Raw genomic sequence first — 20455 nt, 5'->3', positions numbered from 1 at the left:
AGATTTTTCTGATTTTTCAACCTCAATTTCCTCTACTCGATCCTCACTATCCACTACCTTTGGGTCATCTACCCCAACTTCCTTACAACTTCTAAGAGTGACAGCCTTGCATTGCTCCCTTGGATTAACCTCAGTATTTCTAGGGATACCCCTCTCTGCTGATTATTCAATGCATTCGCCAATTGACCAATTTGTGTTTCAAGATTTTTCATAGAAGAGCTCACATTGGTCAAGTGCGTCTCCATACTATCAAGACTGTTCTCATTCCTCTTAAATCTTGAGGATGACTCTGACATAAAATTACTCACCAAATCTTCAAAGATGCTTTACCCTCACCATTCTCAGTATTGAACCTCGGTGGAGGATTCAACACATTCTTATTGTTTGCATAGGAAAAGTTCTCATGATTGCGCAAACTAGGATGATATTGATTGGGTACAGGATTACCTTGATAGTTGTTGTAATTTCTGTTGTTCACATATTGAGCTTGCTCCACACTCTCAAATCCATCAGCAGAATTTACGGTAGTCGCCAGTGAAGCTGTCTTTGTAGAAACTTGATTCCCTTTTGTCAGCGCAGCCAACTGTATAGAAATAGTAGCAATCTGTAAAGTCAAGGCAGTGAACGCATCAACCTCATGAATTCTAGCAGGTTTTCTTATCGCAGATCTCTCACTCGGCCACTGATAACTATTAATAGTCATTTTATCAAGCATCTCATAAGCTTTCGTAGTATATTTAGAGAATATCGAACCTCCAGTATCAGCATCCACAGAAATTCTAGTTGGCCCATTCAACCCATTGTAGAATAATTCTATATGTTCCCAATCCGTAAAATTATGGTTCGGACACTTCCTAAGCAATTTCTTGTACCACTCCCAAGCTTCATACAACAGCTCATGGTCTTGCTGTTTGAAAGTAGTGATCTCAATTTTCAGTTGGGCAGACTTGGCAGGCAGAAAGTACTTAGCCAGAAATCAGAGGTCATGTTCGCCCATGTAGTGATGCTCCCAAGAGGTAGTGACCGCAACCAACTGCGAGCATTGTCCCTAAGAGATAACGGGAACAATCGTAGGCTGATGGTTTCTTCAGTAAAACCATGAATTTTCACCGTGTCATCAATCTCCAGAAAAGTGCACAGGTGCAGATTCGGATCTTCTGTAGATGCACCCCTAAACTTATTCTGTTGCACCATATTAATCAAAGCTGGCTTCAATTCAAAATTATTCGCCGTGATATTTTGCCGAGCGATTCCAGAGTAATGATTATTGATCACCGGTCTAAAATGATCTCTTATTGGCATCGGAGCATTGTTTTCACCCCTTTCTCTTTCTCCTCTGTTTTCGTTATTTTCAGCCATTTGTTGCAACTCTTCTCTTCTAGCTTTTCTCAAGGATTTAGTAGTTTTCTCAATTCATGGATCGAAGAGCAGCGAGTCGTAACATTGGCTTTTTCGCATAAGCTGCATAGATAGAGAAAAATTTAAAATTAAAACTAATAAAATAAAATAAAATTCTCTAAATCAAAATTAAGAGTAATTAGCGCAATTTAATATAAATAAAATAAAATTCATTGTCCGGCAACGGCGCCAAAAACTTGTTGCGTGTTTTTTGCTCGCAAGCATACGATGTCAAGTTTTAATAAAGAAAATGAGTCCAAGTCGATCCCACAGAGAATGAATAAAATGATATTATATTAAATATTTTCAACTAATCAAATTCTAATCCTATGTAGAGCTACGTAAATGGTTTGAGATTTGTATAACTAAAACTTTGCAAGAAATAAAAATAAATAACAACTAATTCTCAAGACAAATATTCAATAGAAGATAAATTCTAGAGGTTCGACTTCACTTGACTTTGCACCATAATTTATTTCTAATGATTGTTTAATTACAAATTCTTCTAGCTCATTAGTCAAGAATCCCTATTATTTTCTACTACCTCTCTCGAGTGTCAAGCAAAAATTCGTATTCAATAACAAACTCAATATCTCTATCTAAGTTCAACTATTAAATCCGTTAAATGGCACAGTGATTCTTCTAACGACTTCTATGGAGTTATATGTCTCTCGAACAATATAAACACGAAATATGTATTTTCCTATGTCGTATTCAAAATCTCCTCTCTCGAGTGATAGATTCCGAATAAAATATCATTCAATCTATGGCTAGTAAATTGAAAGCATTAAAATAAAAAAAAAACACAAATAAATTGTGCGAAGAATTCAAATATATAAATCAAAATATCCAAATCATAGTTTTCAGTCAAGATCCGTCTAACTCTAGACTATGAAATTAGTTCATAATAAATTCAAAGATCAAACAAAATATGTTTTTCAAACAATCCATCAAACTAGAAAATTAGAGTTCAAAGAGAAAACTAGAACGAAGTAGATTAAAGATTCTCCGTCGCTGGATGCCGCCGTATTCTGTCTTTGTACCGAGTTCTTGAGCCCTTGTACCCTCCAAAATCTCCCAACAGCCGTCCTATTTTCTGAATGCTCCCCTAAACCCTCGTAACTCCCTCATTAACTCAAGAAATTCCATCCAAAATATGCATAAAAAGTTTCCTAAAATAAACAAATTGAAGCGCTGGAGTGCTACTCTTCGGCGCTGGGGCGCCCGAAAATTTTCCAAAACAGCGCTGGAGCGCTAGGGACAAGGCGCTGGAGCGCCTAAACTTTGACTTTTATTTTCCTCGTAGGACTCGTATAGCGCTGGAGCGCTTAGTAAGTGGCGCTGGGGCGCTTGACAGGCATTTTTATTTCCTTTTTTCCATCTCTTTTCTTCATCTCTTTTTTCACTCTTTTGACTTCTTTTATCCAAATAAAATATATATGAATCAAGTTCCTGCAAATGACACTAACAACAAGAAAAATACATAATATCGCTCAAAACATAACAAAAAGCCAAGATAATTCATATAAAATATAAGTGCAAAAATTGCACTTATCAATATAACCGGTTCCAAGTCAATGGAAACCATCCACTAAAATACGGGGCTGAGCGACCCCAACTACAGGCTATGCAAAACAAGACATAAAACTCAACGTGTACATGCGTATCGCATAATATCAATGCACATAATAATGTCACATAGAACATGAAAACACAATACATGTATATTCAACCTGGTATCTCGGATACTACGTTCGTACCTCTAAGAAGAAACCCCGAGCACCCTAGCAACCTAGCAGTCCAGGTACTCACAGTCCAAGCCTATAAGAAATAATTACCATATCACTTATAATATCCTAAAAGCCTTAACTAAGCTATCTCATACTCCCTTATATCTATAGGGATCCAAAGTTATATCTGCGTCCGTAGTAAGCTCTCTGATGGCGATTGCCTCAAAACTTAGGCACAGCTCCGCGAGTGCCTCCGAAGCGCTCTGCCACTTCCGGCTTCTCAATACGATGCCTAGATATCCCTAAAATTTACTATTAGGAGCTAAGAACGAGAGAGAGGATTTGGAAGGTTCACTTGAAATGAAGCCCTCGGCCCTCTATTTATAGACAGAGTTCGGACCATCCGAACCCTGAGATCGGACCGTCCGAACTCACCCAAAAACCACGTCCAAACACATGTCCTGGCTTGTGACGTCACTGCTGAAGAATTATGATCTGACCGTCCGATCTACCCTTCGGATCGTCCGATCTTAGCCTCCTGTCAAATCAAATCCTCATCCACTTATCCGGATGAGATCAGACCATCCGAACTCCCTTTGGAGCGTCTGATCCTCACAGAGCCTCCGAACTATCCTCTGAACTTGTTCGAAAAGTCCGAACCGGGTTCGGACCGTCAGAACTTCCCGGGACCAGACCCCTTTTCCGAGCCCTGCTTTGATCCTTAAATCTCGTTTTAGCCAGTTAATCATCATTATACGCTTGATTAACTTATATTGGAGATAAGTTACTGCACGTACTAGGTCAAGTAATAGTAAGCGAAAAAAGAGTTCAGATATCGATCCCACAGAAACTGACTGACGATTACCAAAATATAATTATTTTAACTTAATCTAGACTAAACAATAAAGGTTGATTTGATGAATTTAATTAAATTTTAAACTAACAAATAAATTACTAATAAAATAAATTAAAACAAACTTGCAGCTAGAACTTAGGTAATAAATTAAATAAAATAAATCGATCAAGGCACACACAGATACCGAACAAATCATGCAAACATGTGGCAAAATCTAGAATCCAGATTTAATCTTAAATCACTACGAATTCTCCTAATCTTTTTAAAAGTTTATTTTTATAATTTGTTAAACATATTCAAGTCAGATGGATTAACTATTTCTAATTAATTCTAATCAAACTCAAATGCATTAGAAACTATGAGAATTCAGTTTTCAACTAAATCTGTACAATGAAATCGAATACTATTTCTAGTCGATTTAACCTTGTGTCAATTATTGGAGTGAGCACAATCAATTCCTAATTTTTTGACTCAGAATCAATTAACAATCAAATAAATAATTGGCCAGATCATTAACAAGAATAAAAAGATAAATACAACAATCAATATTTTTGATAGAAATAAAAAATCCCAAATAAACATCCACGTGTTCAACAATAATATGTTCGGCCCAATCTCGCGGCCTCAATCGATAATAAACGTTTACTCCATAAACATAAACATGATTAAAAAAAGTTTTTAATCATAAACTAAAAATCAAAAGAATAAAGGAAGAAAAACTGAGTGTGGAACTCCTTCAATCCCGAGCCCTAGTCATCCAAAGCTTGTGCAAAGTTCGAATCTCCCGAAATCTGATGGAATTTTGCTATTTAAATGCCCCAAAATAAAAGATCCACACGTTTCCTTTTGTAAGAGTCCTCGTACAGCAAATTTATTTTTCCGCGATCACGCTCGAGCGGCAAAAAAAGCCCGCTCAAGCGCACAGTCTTCTGAATTTTTTTTTCGTAAACTTCCATGCGCGCTCGAGTGGGCACTTTACACCCGCTCGAGCGCGACCATTTCTACCAAAAATTCAAGTTTTCTTTTAAATTCTTGCAAATAAACTAAGGGGAATGACGTGTAAACAAAATACATGAAATAACAAAAATAAACTATAACCCATAACATATGTATGCAAAATAAACTCAAACATAGAACAAAATGATGCATGAAAACATATTTATCACATATACATACATGACCCATGAACTTAACATTTAAATAATTATCAAACTCAAATCTATTTAATCTCAATCAATTAATTAAATCTTACTTGAACTCATTCAAGCCCACTAGTAGAATAATTATTCAACACTATTTCTATTCGAATTCTACAAGATCCAATAGTGTTTAATTAATCCAACAGTTAAATTAATTTAATTATTCGGACTCTACAAGGTCCACTAATGCTTAATTAATTCAATTCTTGAATTAATTATTTAATTTCATAATAATAGGTTTGAAAAATCCATTTTCAAAAACTAATTATTTATTCAAGTCAACTTTTAATCTTGAGACACTTTCACAAATTAAAAGTTACATTCCTCTTTATTCTTCTTTAGAAGTCATACTTCTAATTTATCTCATTAGTAGTGGGTTCACATGTCCATGTGATTCGGGATCAACAAGTCCATATATGAGCTTACCCTATATAGCTCTATTTTTATTTATCAACTCATTGATAATAAGAACGTAAGAAAACTCATGTATGATGGTATCCAACCAGTCATGTTAAACGTCTAGAAGTATGGCTTACATGACTCCCTAGGTATCAAATGATAGTGCATGCAAGAATCATTCAATTATGGTTAGCGTACAATACGGTCCTTTCAACTCATATATCCCGACCGATTCGACAACCATTGGTATATCGAGAGTTGTCATAGAATCGATAACTATGTGTCATTCCATATTTGCATCGAAGGTATAATTCAAGAAACTCTTTTCTTAATTACCACTTACTCTGATCGGAGATTTCAAACTACAAATACATGAAATCACATAGGATATCCATACCCGAGGTAAGCGATGAATCCTCGACTACAATGCATTGACTCTTAAATGCTTTGACACAACACCCAACCTTGCCAACTGATGACCCAGTTGAGTCGGTAAACAAGTCAAAAGGAAGCGCTAGCATATAGTCTCCATGTTGTCCTGGGTCATAAGGACTAATGATGTACAACCATAAACTAGGACCTTTTCAGTACTCGATAAGTGAGAATCACTTGGAAAGTCCTTTAGGGAGGGTCGTTCAGTGCACTCTACAAGGAGTATCTATTTGCATGCTTGGATATCACTATGTCTCCTACCAATGAAATGTTGTACTCACATTGCAAATACTAGTCTAAATCTCGAGTGGTCTTTATCCTTCTTTTTTGCGGCTAAATCGACTATGAACGGTTTAGAATATAAAAAATTCCAAATATGAGTTTCATGATAGTCCTCACATGATCATCTCATATTCTTTCTACTATTTGTATATTCAAGGGTTTTATCTATGTAACTAGCATGATACATAGATAAAGATGTGAAAAATTAATTAATTCAAATATTATTAAAATAAAGATTATCATACAAGAGTTATTACAAGGATCCTCGGCCAACACTTGGCTTGACGGACACCTACTCTAACAGATATAAGATATATGTATTCATATTATGTATTTTCTTCAAGAATCCTCAGTCTTACGATTCATGTAATAGTATTGAAAGAAAAATGAACAATGGTATATGATATTACATATGAAGTGAGTTTGATATCCTATGAATGTTTATGAAATAAACTATATGGTTGAATAATAAAAGTGACTACACTGACAAGTTTGTCACAATAAATATGAATGAGTGGTTAATATCTGAAAAATTTAAACACCACCAAAACTATGTTATTAGCCAATATTGAACATGAATATGTGATCACTCATAGTTTTCTTATGAAAATCATATAACTCGAATATTGTTTTCATGATATAAATGTACTATGTTTCAAAAAATTCATTAGTTTGATTACGTATTGAATAATATCTTCTTTATAAGCATTTCGTTATCTATGAGGTCCAACTTTCTGATTTTACAAACTCACATGGCTCAAGTATTAGAGGATCGGTTAATGAGGATAACTAAGATTCCGGTTCACCAATGGATGTTTGACACATGTCTTGCCTCGACGAGAATCTAGATATGACATTGATGTAGCTAGCTTCCGATGTTATGTTTATGTGATATGTAACATATGTTGATAGAATAGCTTGTAGTCTAAATGAAGTTGTTATGTTTTTTTTTATATAAATTTCGAGAAAACTAGGATTTTTGATAATGACGGGATGATTTTTGACGTTTCATGTATCGGTAAATGTGGGTTTAGAATGAATATTAGGTTGTAATCCATTTTAAACTACTACTTGGATTTTTGGATAGGCCAAAATACTGGGAAACTCTGTCAAAATTTCTATAAAATTTAATAAATTTTTTAATGATATTTCCCCTGTATTAGCTTATTTCGATATTACGTACTAATATTAAATACAATTATATATAGTATAATCATGTACGTAATAACAGACATCACACTTTCCTATAAATACTTGAAGCTCAAGATCTTCATAGAACAATCAAGAAATTTTGCTAAAATCATCATAAGATTAAAAGCTCTTAATTTGAAATAATACAACTCAAAGTTTCAAGCTGATCACTACACACTTCAGATCGAATATCATATCAATCTAGTAATCAATTTATGTTGCTTTACCTTTAAATGTTGATTGTAAAAGTGTACGTTATTGTAATTATGTCAGAAAATTGTTTATGAACAGAAAAAACTGAGAATGATAGTTTCTAGGAGTTTCAGCTCAAAAGATTGTTGAATTGAGCTGAATTGAGTTTGAACAAAGATTTATACCGATCAAATCTTCCTGTAGAATCATTATGAAAACATAAAAACGGGAGACATAGAAGTTTTACTTTCGAACTTTAATAAAAAAATTCCTTTTGCCTTCTTTACTATGCAATTTATTTTTGATAAACTCAGTTTTTGTTGCATGTAATTTAAGAATTCATAGTTCAGTAGCTTGCACAAATAATATATATGCGCATGTAATTACAAGTTATAAATAATATATGAAATGTTTTATATGGTAAAAATAATAATTGATTTTGTCATATAGAGTATATTCATAATTTTCTTTTCTCATTGATGTTTGCTTGAAACCCATAAAAATACTCGGCATATATATATATATATATATATATATATATATATATATTAGTTTTTTTATGGTGCCCACAACTATGTCCAACTCTGTGTTCATCATGTACAATAGGTGAGTTGACCAGCACAATTAGTGAGTTGACTTATACATGATGGACACGGAGTTGGACATATTTGTTGGGCACCATAAAAAAACTATATATATATATATATATATATATAATTTGTAGGATTATCCAATTGTGGTCTGTGATCTGGTTGTTGACATGATTTGAATATTTAGATGTAATTGAACAGTCAACTTATGACATGTGGCATGTAGCTCCCACACACATGCCATAACATGCACATATTTCAAACTTTGAAAATCTGTCTCCATTGAAATATATAACAATTAAAAAATAAATAAATATAAATATAAAACATTGGAACGGTTGAAAATAATATATAACGGAACCATCACATTCTTAAAATAAATTACAGAACCTCACCATAAAAGCTCAAACCTCCATGTGTGTGTATATATATATATATCCAACCTTTTGTTGGAAATTCTCCACGATCTCAAAGAAACCATTTTCTCCAATTTCTCTCTGCAATATCTCAGTTGTCTTAAAATGGAGAAATTTTCGAGATCCAAATCAAACAAAGAAAGGGTGATGCAGAAGCCAAGAAGCATGCGTGATCTGAGGAGTTACAGCACTTCGGATTACAGCACCAACGTCAAGGGAAATAATGGCGGATTGTGTTGTTCGAGGAGGAGCTGGAGTTTCAGCGTTGATCCGGAGTTGCAGAGAAAGAAGAGAGTTGCAGGTTACAAAGCTTATGGGATGGAAGGCAAGATGAAGGGTTCTTTGCGAAAGAGCTTTAAATGGATCAAAAATGCTTGCAATCAAGTTGTTCATGGATTTTGGTGATATATGTGGTTTCATGTTGTTTTCTATTATTATTATTATTATTTTTATTATATATTATTTTATAAATGGAAACTACGTACAATTGATATGTACCGGATAAATTAACAACTAACATAATAACTTGCAAATTATTCTAATCAAGTAAAGTTCATTGGACGAATCTTGTGATTTAATGTTCGTTTCTTTTCTATATTTTAGTTACATGTAAGAATCGTAAAATTATTTTGAGAAAATTCGAAGAATTTCTTTTACATGATATATATATATATATATAATTGAAATTTTAAATTCTCATTTATATTCCTCGATCGGTTACGAAGTTCTTGATGATCATCAAGTCTATTTGTTTGTAGTCTAACCAATTAACTAATTGATTGGTGTCGATAATAATGACGATTAATCCACCTAATTCAAGATCAAACCGTAATAAAGTCTCACAGCTGAATATATTATAACTCAAATTAAATTACGTACCCTGGCGTACCGCTTGCTTCCTTAGATTAAGTGGTGGATATGATAAGTAAAAAAGATGTAATAAAAAGTGATGACAAATGAATAATGTAAGGTATAAATTGTATGTGGTTTGTCAAGTAGAGATCGTGTTGTCCACAGTGTTACAATACCAAAGACAACATGCAGCGAAATATAATAAAAAGTAATAAGTAAATCAAATAAGACCAAAGAATAATTATGCAAAGTAACTAGTATTTGTGCAGTGTCTTATGGCCAAATAATCACTAAAAAATCGTATATCAGTCTTACAAAGTAATACTAGTGATTTTATGAAAAATAGTAAATCCTAAATTTATCAACAAGTTGAAAAATCAAATTGCAGCATAAACTATAAGAATAACAAATTAATCAGATGCAACTCTCGTATGCCAAAACTTGAAGAACAAAAAAATATCGTCGAGCAACACTATGCACTAAGTGTTGTCTCCGATGTCTTCAACATGCCAACGATAACACGAGAAAAGTAGCGACGAACGGCTACAAAACATGTTGCAGGAACCTTTGAATTCTTCAACGTGGTTTTCTTCTGAATGCTCTCTGAATTATCTTTTGAAGTCTTGTGATTGTTTGTGCGCATGAATTCTTTTATAGAAAGGAGTCTAAGCTTGGAAAGAATTCATTGTAGAGTCCTACACAAATAAAAAAATAAGTGTTTATTAGGAATATGACTCTTTTGATTATATCTTGATAATATATAATAACAATGATACATGATATTTTCTTATCAAGATAATAATCAATCTAGGTAAATATTTATCACATAGAATTTCGATAATAACATAGAATTATTTAACCTATCATATCATATCTTTGTCGAGAAGGCAATATTCGAATAATCAATCTTTTCACGTGTAGGCAAAGATTATCAAGGAATTAATATTCCTTTTAATCTTCCCTTTTTTTGTCTTGCTGGACAAAATCAGCACAAACAATTTCAAACATAAACCTCCTCTGAGTTTAAAACACTTCTCCTTCTAACGAGTAAGTCTCCCCTTAATGTGTTGTCCCAAAGGCAACACGACGGAGAACATGGATGATAGCACATAGGGATTCTATTATTCATGTATTAGAGAATAAGTATGCTAGAAGGGTTAGTCTAGTCATAGCATATTTGTATGATTAGTGCACACAACTAGATCTTAACAAAAATAGATATATATCAATCAGAAATTAAGAGCTAAGATGATGAGATAGGAAAAAAAAACATTTATCAATCTAAAATTGATCACTATCAGATCTCTCTTGATCTTCATATTCCTCTTCTACATCATCCTTAGTCCCAGATGGACCAGGTGCATTCTCTCCCCGTTTTTGGCCAGAAATGTCAAGTGTTGCACGACAGTCAGCTAACAGAGCTCCATAAAGTTCCATGCCCTCCTGGGCTTGAGTAATCTTCTTCTTAGCATGAGCCATTAGAGCCTGAATGGTAATGAGAGAGAAATCCAGAGTGGATTGTTGAGGCACGGTTTCTTCAGTGTTGTCTCTCGTGTCAACAACATCGGGCACAACATCAGCAGCAACAATAGTAGATTCAGACCAGGTAAATCAAGAATTCCTTTGAGTAAAGAAGCTGCATCCTTCAGATCTTCAGGCAGTTCAGAGAGCTCTTCAGTGATGTCTCGAATGAACCCATGAAATTCCAAAATCCCATATATCAGAGATGGTAAGGGCAACTTTACTTCAAACCTTCATCAACAAATTGAAATATAGCCCGAAACACATGCTTGCCAAAATTAAAGGAGCTCCCAGTCCCTATAGCAAAACGAATGAATGAATGTGGCCTTGTCACCACTATAGAATTTGTACAGGGCATCCAGTTCTTCACAACAGTTTTGTGAAGAACGGATTAGAAGGAAGTGAGCATGAAAGCAGAAAAATGTTCAGTGAACTTCTTGAGGAGACCACCAGTAAGCACAACAGTGACTTCATGAATGTCAAGGTGGTTCCCCTCTTCAACATCTGGTGTGTCATATAAGGAATTGATGACAGCAGGATTGAAGGCAAACAACTTCTCCCGAATAAAGACTTTGCCATACTTGGCAGATTCCATATCTCCAAAACTTGCAGTGAGGTGGGCATAAAATTCCAGAACAGGCTTCTTGCAATATGGAACCAAAACAATAACTGTGGAAACAGCTTCCAAAACTTCAAAAATTCAACAAGATTGAATTTTCCATAGGCGACCACATCTATGTTCTTCTCTTCAATCATCCCTTTATGCACATACAAAGGCCAGACTGCTACAGCATCTCCAGAATAAAATTTATTTCAGAAAGAAATGGTCAAGTAATCATACTCAGCAACATCTGTGTTTCCTGTGATGTTGGAAACATCAACAACAACATCAGTCTCAGGAGCCAAATACTATTGTTCATCAATTGGTTCAGCATCATCATCATCAGAGCTGGAGTCTTCATCAGATTCTTCCTCATTATTGACTTCAGCACTTGCATCAGAGGAGCCCTCATCAGTAGAAGTAGAGGTGGAAGTGCTATCAGAGGGTTGATCTCTTCCAACAACAAACTCCTCCAACATTTCAGCATCAGGCTCATCATCAGAGAGATGAGCAAAAGTTTGATCAGAGGCAGTAGCCTTCCCTTGCTTCAAACTTTCCAAAAGTTTAGCTAAGGAGGTGTCATCCTCATTAGAAAAAACAATCTCCTCATCATCACTTGATTTACTGCCATCAGATGCAGGTATAGAGGTAGAGGCCAATGCATCAGTAGTGGTGGTGGTCTTCTTTCGAGCCACGAACTCATAATTTGCATCGTCAGAGTCATCTCTTGAGGTATTCTAAGGATCAGCTAACAATGGGAGATCTCCTCAGTGATAACGTTTGGAAGGGGTGAAGTCAGGGTTATACCCTGCTTGTCTCTTGGAGTGACGAGCCATCATCGGAGCTAGATGCACTTGATTGAGAATAAAGAAATCGGGAAGATTCTCTATATCAATCTCGTTTCTAGGTTCATCAGGAGCAACGGTAGCAAGTGGAATTGGTTGATCAGGCACTGGAACGATCGGCAGAGAGGGTTGTGGAATGTTGAATTTCGGTGTTAGAACATTGGGGGTAACATCGGAGTCCTTGAAACCCATCTCACTGCGGATATCTTGCGGATCAAAACCTGTCATTTGAGTGATTTGAGAGAGGTTAGGGTTTGTGCAGAAATTCGAAGCTTAAGAATTTGGAGAGGAAAAAGACGGTAAAAACCACAGTAACGGAAGAGGAAAATTACGTATACTCAATATAAACCCTGCAAACGGTAACTTTCTCCTCCAACAAACTTCTCAGATTCCAACAAACTTAATTCACTCAATTACAAACAGTAATATTAAAATACGGGCAGTTTTTTGAAATTTTTGGAAAATAAAATCATCCTATTTAAGGCAATAATCCAAGATTAAATCAACCCAATTATTCCCAAAAAGAACTCAACATCGGCTCAACTCCATTAAATAATTTTTAATCACAAACATTCAATTTTAAATATATAGGGTATTTCTCCAAATTTTGTTTGTTTCGAACAGCAAACCCTTAAAAGAAAATATTCACTCTTATAAATTCATATGCATGTCCTATTTTATACCTAAATCTGAGTGTTACATAAAAATAAAATACAGCCACATGCACATGATATGTTCACAAGTGTAGTGTTGCCTCTCATGTTGACAACATCACCAGCAACATATGAGTTTTCAAGAGATTTTCACACTTAATCGCCCTTGAATAGTTCTAAGTACTTCCAGAAGTGGTAGCATGCACACTAAAAAAATAGTCTTCATTGAACTCAATTAGGTGCTTTTTCCATTTTCTTTCGGTTCTTTATCAAGCTTTGCAATAATGACATTAGTCATCAAAATTTTCAAAAGATTGATCACTGAATTTGCAAGACCACTTTTCACATGGAAAAAGAACATTGAATATGTAGTAGCCCGACTCCATTTTACAAGATTAATTGAGTAAAAATGATTAAGCAATAATTAGGGGCTTAATTTGGAATTAATTGAACAATTTTCGGAATTTTTGCCAAGGGAAGTTCAGAGCATCCGAACTCGGGATCGGAGGGTCCAAACCCTTCGGAGGCATGAATCAGAGGATTGGAGGCTACAGAAAGATCGGACTGTCTGAACCAGGATCGGAGCGTCCGATCTCAATAAGGCCATTGATCGCTTAATCGGTATTAACTAGCAAGTGCATTAGGTCAGGTAATAGTAAGTGGACAGAGAGTCTAAGTATCGATCTCACAAAAACTGCAGTCAATTCTCAAGAATTAATTATTTTACTCAATCTAGATAAAATCATAAATAGCGATTTGATTTAAATAAAATAAGAATTTAAAATAAAATGCTTAATAAATAAGAATTAAAATATCTAAAAGGAAAATTTAATTAAAAATATATAACCAAGACACATGTAGGTACCAAACAAATCATGTAACATGTAGTTAACTCAGGACTCAGATTTAAATCATAAATTACGGTGAATTCTCCTAACTTGTTTAAAGATCCATTTCTAGAAAAATTAAATCTATTCAAATATTGATGGATTAATTTTCATATTTTTAATCAAACTCAAATGCATTAGGAACTGTGAGAATTCAGTTAACACATAAAATCGAACAATGAAATCGAATACTATTTCTAGTCAATTTTACCTCGTGTTAATTATTAGAGTGATCAAAATCAACTTTTTCTCTATCGACTTGGAATCGATTAACATGCAATTAAATAATTGTTCAAATCATTCACAAGACAAATATAAATATAATAATCAATAATATAAAACCAAATCTAAAAAATCTCAAACAAACATCCATGTTTTCTGCATAGATTTTTCCGGCCCAATCACGTGGTCTTGGTTGAAGAAAATCTAATCAAGAATTGAAAACAAAATTCAAACAAGTTTAATAATCAAAAGAGAACAAAGGAAGAAAAACTCGATTGGAACGTTTTTCAATCTCCAAACTTTCGCCTAGCCGCCTCTTCTATCTATGTGCGATCTACCCCCCCCCCCCCCCCTCTCTTCATCTACTGTTAATTCCCCCTTTATATGGCTTTGAAAGCCCATAAAATAAAGCCCGCAAAATAAGACTTTTAATTTCAAAAATTCTATTTTTCTGATCTGCGCGATATCTCGCTCGAGCGGTAGAAATGTTGGAACACGGTCGTTTTCCGGATCGGAAAAAAATGATACCCGTTGCAGCGGAAGTTTTAAAATTTTATATGGAACAATTTCATATCATGGGTATCAGATTCCTACAATTAAAATTGATAACATAAAATTTAAACAATGTAAATTTTACCTTAAAATCTCGAAGCGAGATTATGGACACCAACAGATTAATCTGCTCTTGTTGTATATCCCAGGAACTGATGAACGAACAATTCTTCAATCAGGTCCACGAACAGAAGTTTAATCCCTCTGATAGACTGCACTAGAAAGTCTATCAAAAGTTTCTACGATGAGATAGAACAGATATGATCTGTTAAATCAGACTGAAAATTCATAAATTTGCAGACTGAATTTCGAACACTGTGAGGGAAGGGGGCGACCGAATTCTGGAGAGGAGGCTCTTTAGGTTTCGAAATTTTTTGACCTGTTGTGTCAATTTCTGTACTGCAGTAACTTACTTATAATGTGGGCTGCTAACAGCTTAGGGCTCATTAGTCATAAGTTCAAGTCTGACAAGCAAAGCCCGCATGTTCAGAAATTAATATAAAATTCATCGTGACTCAGATTGATAAACCAATTTCACCAATGTGCACAGAACCATTTCTGCATCTTTTAAAGTCAAGACAAATTTTCTGAATCCGAATTCAGTGGTTTCCAAAAATGTCCATCAATATGTCATTTTTAGGAAATCTTACTCCCTCTACTTTTAAATAAGAAGTCCTACTTCTTTATCCACTAAATTTAACTCTTTAAATTTAATTATTTCAACGGGGATTAGAAATCCATTACTTGTGTGACCCTCAATGGTTCAGGGATACAGCTAGCCGTGGGCTCACAACTCCTTATGACTCGGAACAACAATTTCCGACTTGCCCATCGAATCATGGTAAGAGCGTCTAGAAACATCGCCCCATGATTTCCTAGGTATCACTGATAGTGCCTGCAAGAACCAGTAGATTTTGGTTAGCGTACAGTACGGTCCCTTCATCCATATATCCCGATCGAATCAACAACCATTGGTACAACGAGAGTCGTTCGAGATTCGATAACTATGAAATTCATCTTGAAGATCAAATAGTGACATCACATGTGCTACATGGAAACCAAGTAACCTAAAACACATCATGTACTCTAGCCAGATTCGTCACACTAATATCTCCTCAGATTGCATAGGATATCCACACTCGCAAGTGTGCGGTGAATCCTTGACAACAAAGCATCGACTCCTATATGTGTCGTAACTGTACCCAATCCTGACACCTGATGACCCTAATAGAGTCGGTAAACGAGTCAAAGCACAGTACTAGCATATAGAGTCTCAATGATGTTTCAAGTAATAAGGACTAATGGTGTACAACCAAAACCGCGGACTATATCCACTCGATAAGTGATAACCACTTGGAAAGTCCGAATAGGGTAGTTCGATCATTCATCATATGAATATCCATTTGCATGCTTCGAACATCTCTATGTTCCATACCAATGAAACATGGTACTCGGCATCGCAAATGCTAGTCTCAATCTCGAGCGATCCTTATCCTTATTTGTGGATGGCTCAATTGACTAGGAACTGTTTAGAATATACAGTGAACATAAGATGTGTTTCATGACAATGATCTCTCTATATTCACTATCTCATCTTACTTTAGTATATTCAAGGTCTTTATCAAAATAGCAATAGTATATCATTATATAATAATAAGATAAAGTGAACGCCATTTAAAGAACGTATATTATATTAAACAAAGATTGTTTACAAAAAGAGACTCTCAAAGCCCTTAGCCACAAGTTGGCTAACGGGGCATCAATTCTTTCAATCTCCCACTTTCCCTAAATCCAACTAGTCATACTACGTAGTCCCATTGTTTCGCGATGTTTGTCAAACAATGGTCCTGGCAAGGGCTTAGTAAGCGGATCAGCGATATTGTCTGCAGAGGCCACTCTTTCGACAGTGATGTCTCCTCTATCCATGATCTCCCGGATGATGTGGTATTTCCTCAGTACGTGTTTGGACTTCTGATGAGACCTTGGTTCCTTTGCCTGAGCAATGGCACCCGTGTTGTCACAGTACACCGGGACTGGACCAACAGCTTCAGGAATTACACCCAACTCTTGGATGAATTTCCTAATCCAAACCGCCTCTTTAGCAGCAGCTGATGCTGCAATGTATTCTGCCTCAGTGGTGGAATCCACTGTGGTGTCCTGCTTGGAACTCTTCCAAGAGACCGCACCGCCATTGAGAACGAATACAAATCCAGAGGTTGACTTCGAGTCATCCACGTCACTTTGGAAGCTAGAGTCGGTGTAGCCTTCCAATTTCAATTCTCTTCCTCCATAAACCATGAATACATTCTTAGTCCTTCGCAAGTACTTAAGAATATCCTTCACGACTTTCCAATGCATTTGACCGGGATTGGCTTGATATCTGCTCGTGACGCTCAGAGCATAGGCCACATCCGGTCTGGTAGATATCATCCCATACATGATACTACCTATGGCTGACGCATATGGTATGTGTGTCATTTTCTCTATCTCTTCGTCAGTCTTGGGACACATAGACTTGGATAGAGAGACTCCATGACACATAGGTAGATGTCCTCTCTTGGACTCATCCATTGAAAACCTTTTCAATATAGTGTCGATGTAGGTAGCTTGAGTAAGTCCTATCATTCTCTTAGATCTATCTCTATAGATCTGTATCCCTAGAATATAGGACGCCTCACCCAAATCCTTCATCGAGAATCTACTTGACAACCATATCTTTGTTGACTGCAACATCCCTACATCATTCCCAATGAGTAAGATGTCATCAACATAAAGTACTAAGAATGTCACAACATCCTTAACTACTTTATTGTACACGCACGGTTTCTCCGGGTTCTTGATGAAATCAAAGTCCTTTATTGTTTCATCAAATTTCTGGTTCCAACTTCTTGATGCCTGTTTGAGACCATAGATCGATCTATAAAGCTTACATACCTTATGCTCGCTTCCCATGGATGTGAATCCCTCGGGCTGCATCATATAGATCTCTTCCTTAATGTTTCCATTAAGGAATGCAGTCTTCATCTCCATTTGCCATATCTTATAGTCATACCATGCAGCAATGGCAATAAGGATTCTTATGAACTTGAACATTGCGACTGGTGAAAAAGTTTCATCGTAGTCAACACCTTGTTTTTTGAGTGTAACCTTTTGCAACCAATCGTGCCTTATAGGTCAGTACCTTACCATCAAGCCCAAGATTTCTCTTGTAGATCCATTTACACCCTATTGGAACTATTCCATCGGGAGGATCTACTAAAGACCAAACTTGGTTTGCATGCATCGAGTCTATTTCCGACTGCATAACTTCAAGCCATAAGTTCGAATCAGCATCAGAAATTGCTTCCTTGAAGTTTCTCGGATCACATCCAATGTCGGGTTCACTTTGATCCCCTTCAAGAAGAAGACCATATCTAATAGGAGGCCTAGAAGTCCTCTCGGATCTTCTAGTAATAGGCGTGTCTTGTGATGATTCTTGAGGTATAGGATCGTTATTTTGTATCTCGGGTTCTTCTCGAATTTCTTCGAGTTCCATCATCTTGCCTTTCTTATCCAATAAGAACTCCTTCTCCAAGAAGGTGGCATTCCTTGAAACAAACACTTTTGTTTCAGTAGGATGATAGAAATAATATCCGATTGAATTCTTCGGATACCCTACAAAATAACATAAGGTGGATCGACTATCCAACTTATCTCCCACTGTCTGCTTCACGTAAGCAGGACATCCCCAAATCCTCAAGTACGAATACTTAGGAGCTTTGCCATTCCATAACTCGTATGGTGTTTTGTCCACTGCTTTAGTGTGGACGTTGTTCAACAACAATACCGCCGTTTTAAGAGCATAGCCCCAAAACGAAGGTGGGAGCTCAGTGAAGCTCATCATAGATCGAACCATGTCCAACAAGGTTCGATTGCGACGCTCCGAAACACCATTCAGCTGAGGTGTCATAGGAGGAGTCCACTGAGAGAGAATCCCATTCTCTTTTAGATAATCCAAGAACTCGGTACTTAAGTATTCTCCACCTCGATCTGATCGAAGTGCTTTAATACTCTTACCTAGTTTGTTTTCTACTTCAGCCTTGAATTCTTTGAACTTTTCAAATGATTCAGACTTATATTTCATCAAATATAAGTACCCATACCTAGAATAATCATCAGTAAATGTAATGAATTAGGTGTGACCAAATTTTGTACCAATACTAAATGGTCCGCAAACATCTGTATGGATCAAATCCAATAGATTTTGACTACGCTCAGGTTTTCCTTTGAAAGGAGATTTAGTCATTTTTTCTTTCAGGCAGGACTCACAAGTAGGTAGAGAGTTAATATCAGACATATCAAACATACCCTCTCCCATTAGATTGTTCATCCTCCTTGAGGAAACATGACCTAGCCTAGCATGCCAAAGGTTTGCCGGGTTTTGATTATCAATTTTCCTTTTATTTGTTGTTACCGGTTTATCAACATAATTAATTGGAACGTCTTTTAATTTTAAGTTATATAGATCGTTTTCAAGTTGTCCACATCCAATTGAATATTCATTCTTGTAAATATTGCAAATCCCATTCACAAAATTGCAAGAAAAACCATCTCTATCAAGCATAGAAATAGAAATAATGTTTTTAACCAAATCTGGCACATATAAAACATCTCTCAAAAATAACTTAAAATCATTCTGCAAAATTAAACAAATGTCTCCCACAGCTTTGGCTTCAACTCGAGAACCATTTCCGAGCCTCAGCTGGGTCTCACCCATCCTAAGCTTGCGACTTCTTGTCATCACCTACAAATCATTGCAAATGTGAGATCCACATCCGGTATCCAATACACAAGAAGTAGTATTAAGTGAAACATTTATTTCAATATAAAACATACCCTTCGCAGTTCGCAACTGCTCGAGATATTCTTTGCAGTTACGTTTCCAATGACCAGGTTTCTTGCAGTGATGGCAAACATCCTTGGATTTTTCCACGTTTGAAGCCTTTGTCTTGTTTTTCTTCTCGGGTCCGGTTTTCTTGGATGGGGCAGAACGTTTCTTACCCTTTGTACTTGGCCCCTTCTTAGCAGAAGAAGAGGAGCCCACCAAGAGAACCGATTTATCCTTCTTTAAAGTGGCTTCATAAGTTACAAGCATATTGACCATCTCTTCAAGGGAGGCCTCTATCTTGTTCATATTGAAATTCACCACAAAACCATCAAACGATGAAGGAAGAGAGAGAAGTAATAAGTCCACATTGAGTTCATGCTCCAATACCAATTCAAGCGTTACCAACTTCTGAATGAACCAAATCACGCGTACCCCATGATCACGGACCGAAGTCCCTTCACGCATGCGACACGTCATTAACTCTTTTACAGTAGCGAACCTTTCAGCTCTCGATTGAGCCCCAAAAAGTTCCTTGAGTTGTACGTGAATGTCAGCAGCATTCACGGTATCCTCAAATCGCCTCTGGAGTTCATCAGACATCGAAGCTTGCATATAGCATTTGGCCTTGATATCATGGTCCCACCATTTATCAAGTTTGGCCAACTCTTCCGGACTTATATCAGCTGGTGCTTCCTTCGGAGGAGATTTTTCTAACACGTAGAACATCTTCTCCGAGGTCAACACAATCTTCAACTTACGAAACCATTCCG

At 36.0% G+C, this 20455-nt stretch overlaps 1 non-coding gene across 1 annotated transcript; it reads left to right on the top strand.

The window, feature by feature from the left end:
- The first annotated feature begins 833 nt into the window (after positions 1–833).
- On the top strand, positions 834–940 carry LOC140885828 (small nucleolar RNA R71). Its single transcript, XR_012151243.1, has one exon. It is a non-coding gene; the product is annotated as a small nucleolar RNA R71 (small nucleolar RNA).
- Positions 941–20455: the final 19515 nt, after the last annotated feature.

Source organism: Henckelia pumila, chromosome 2 (assembly GCF_033568475.1).
Source record: "Henckelia pumila isolate YLH828 chromosome 2, ASM3356847v2, whole genome shotgun sequence".
Taxonomy (NCBI): domain Eukaryota; kingdom Viridiplantae; phylum Streptophyta; class Magnoliopsida; order Lamiales; family Gesneriaceae; genus Henckelia; species Henckelia pumila.
Note: the sequence above shows the minus strand (reverse complement) of the source record. Positions and strands in the feature narration are given on the sequence as shown.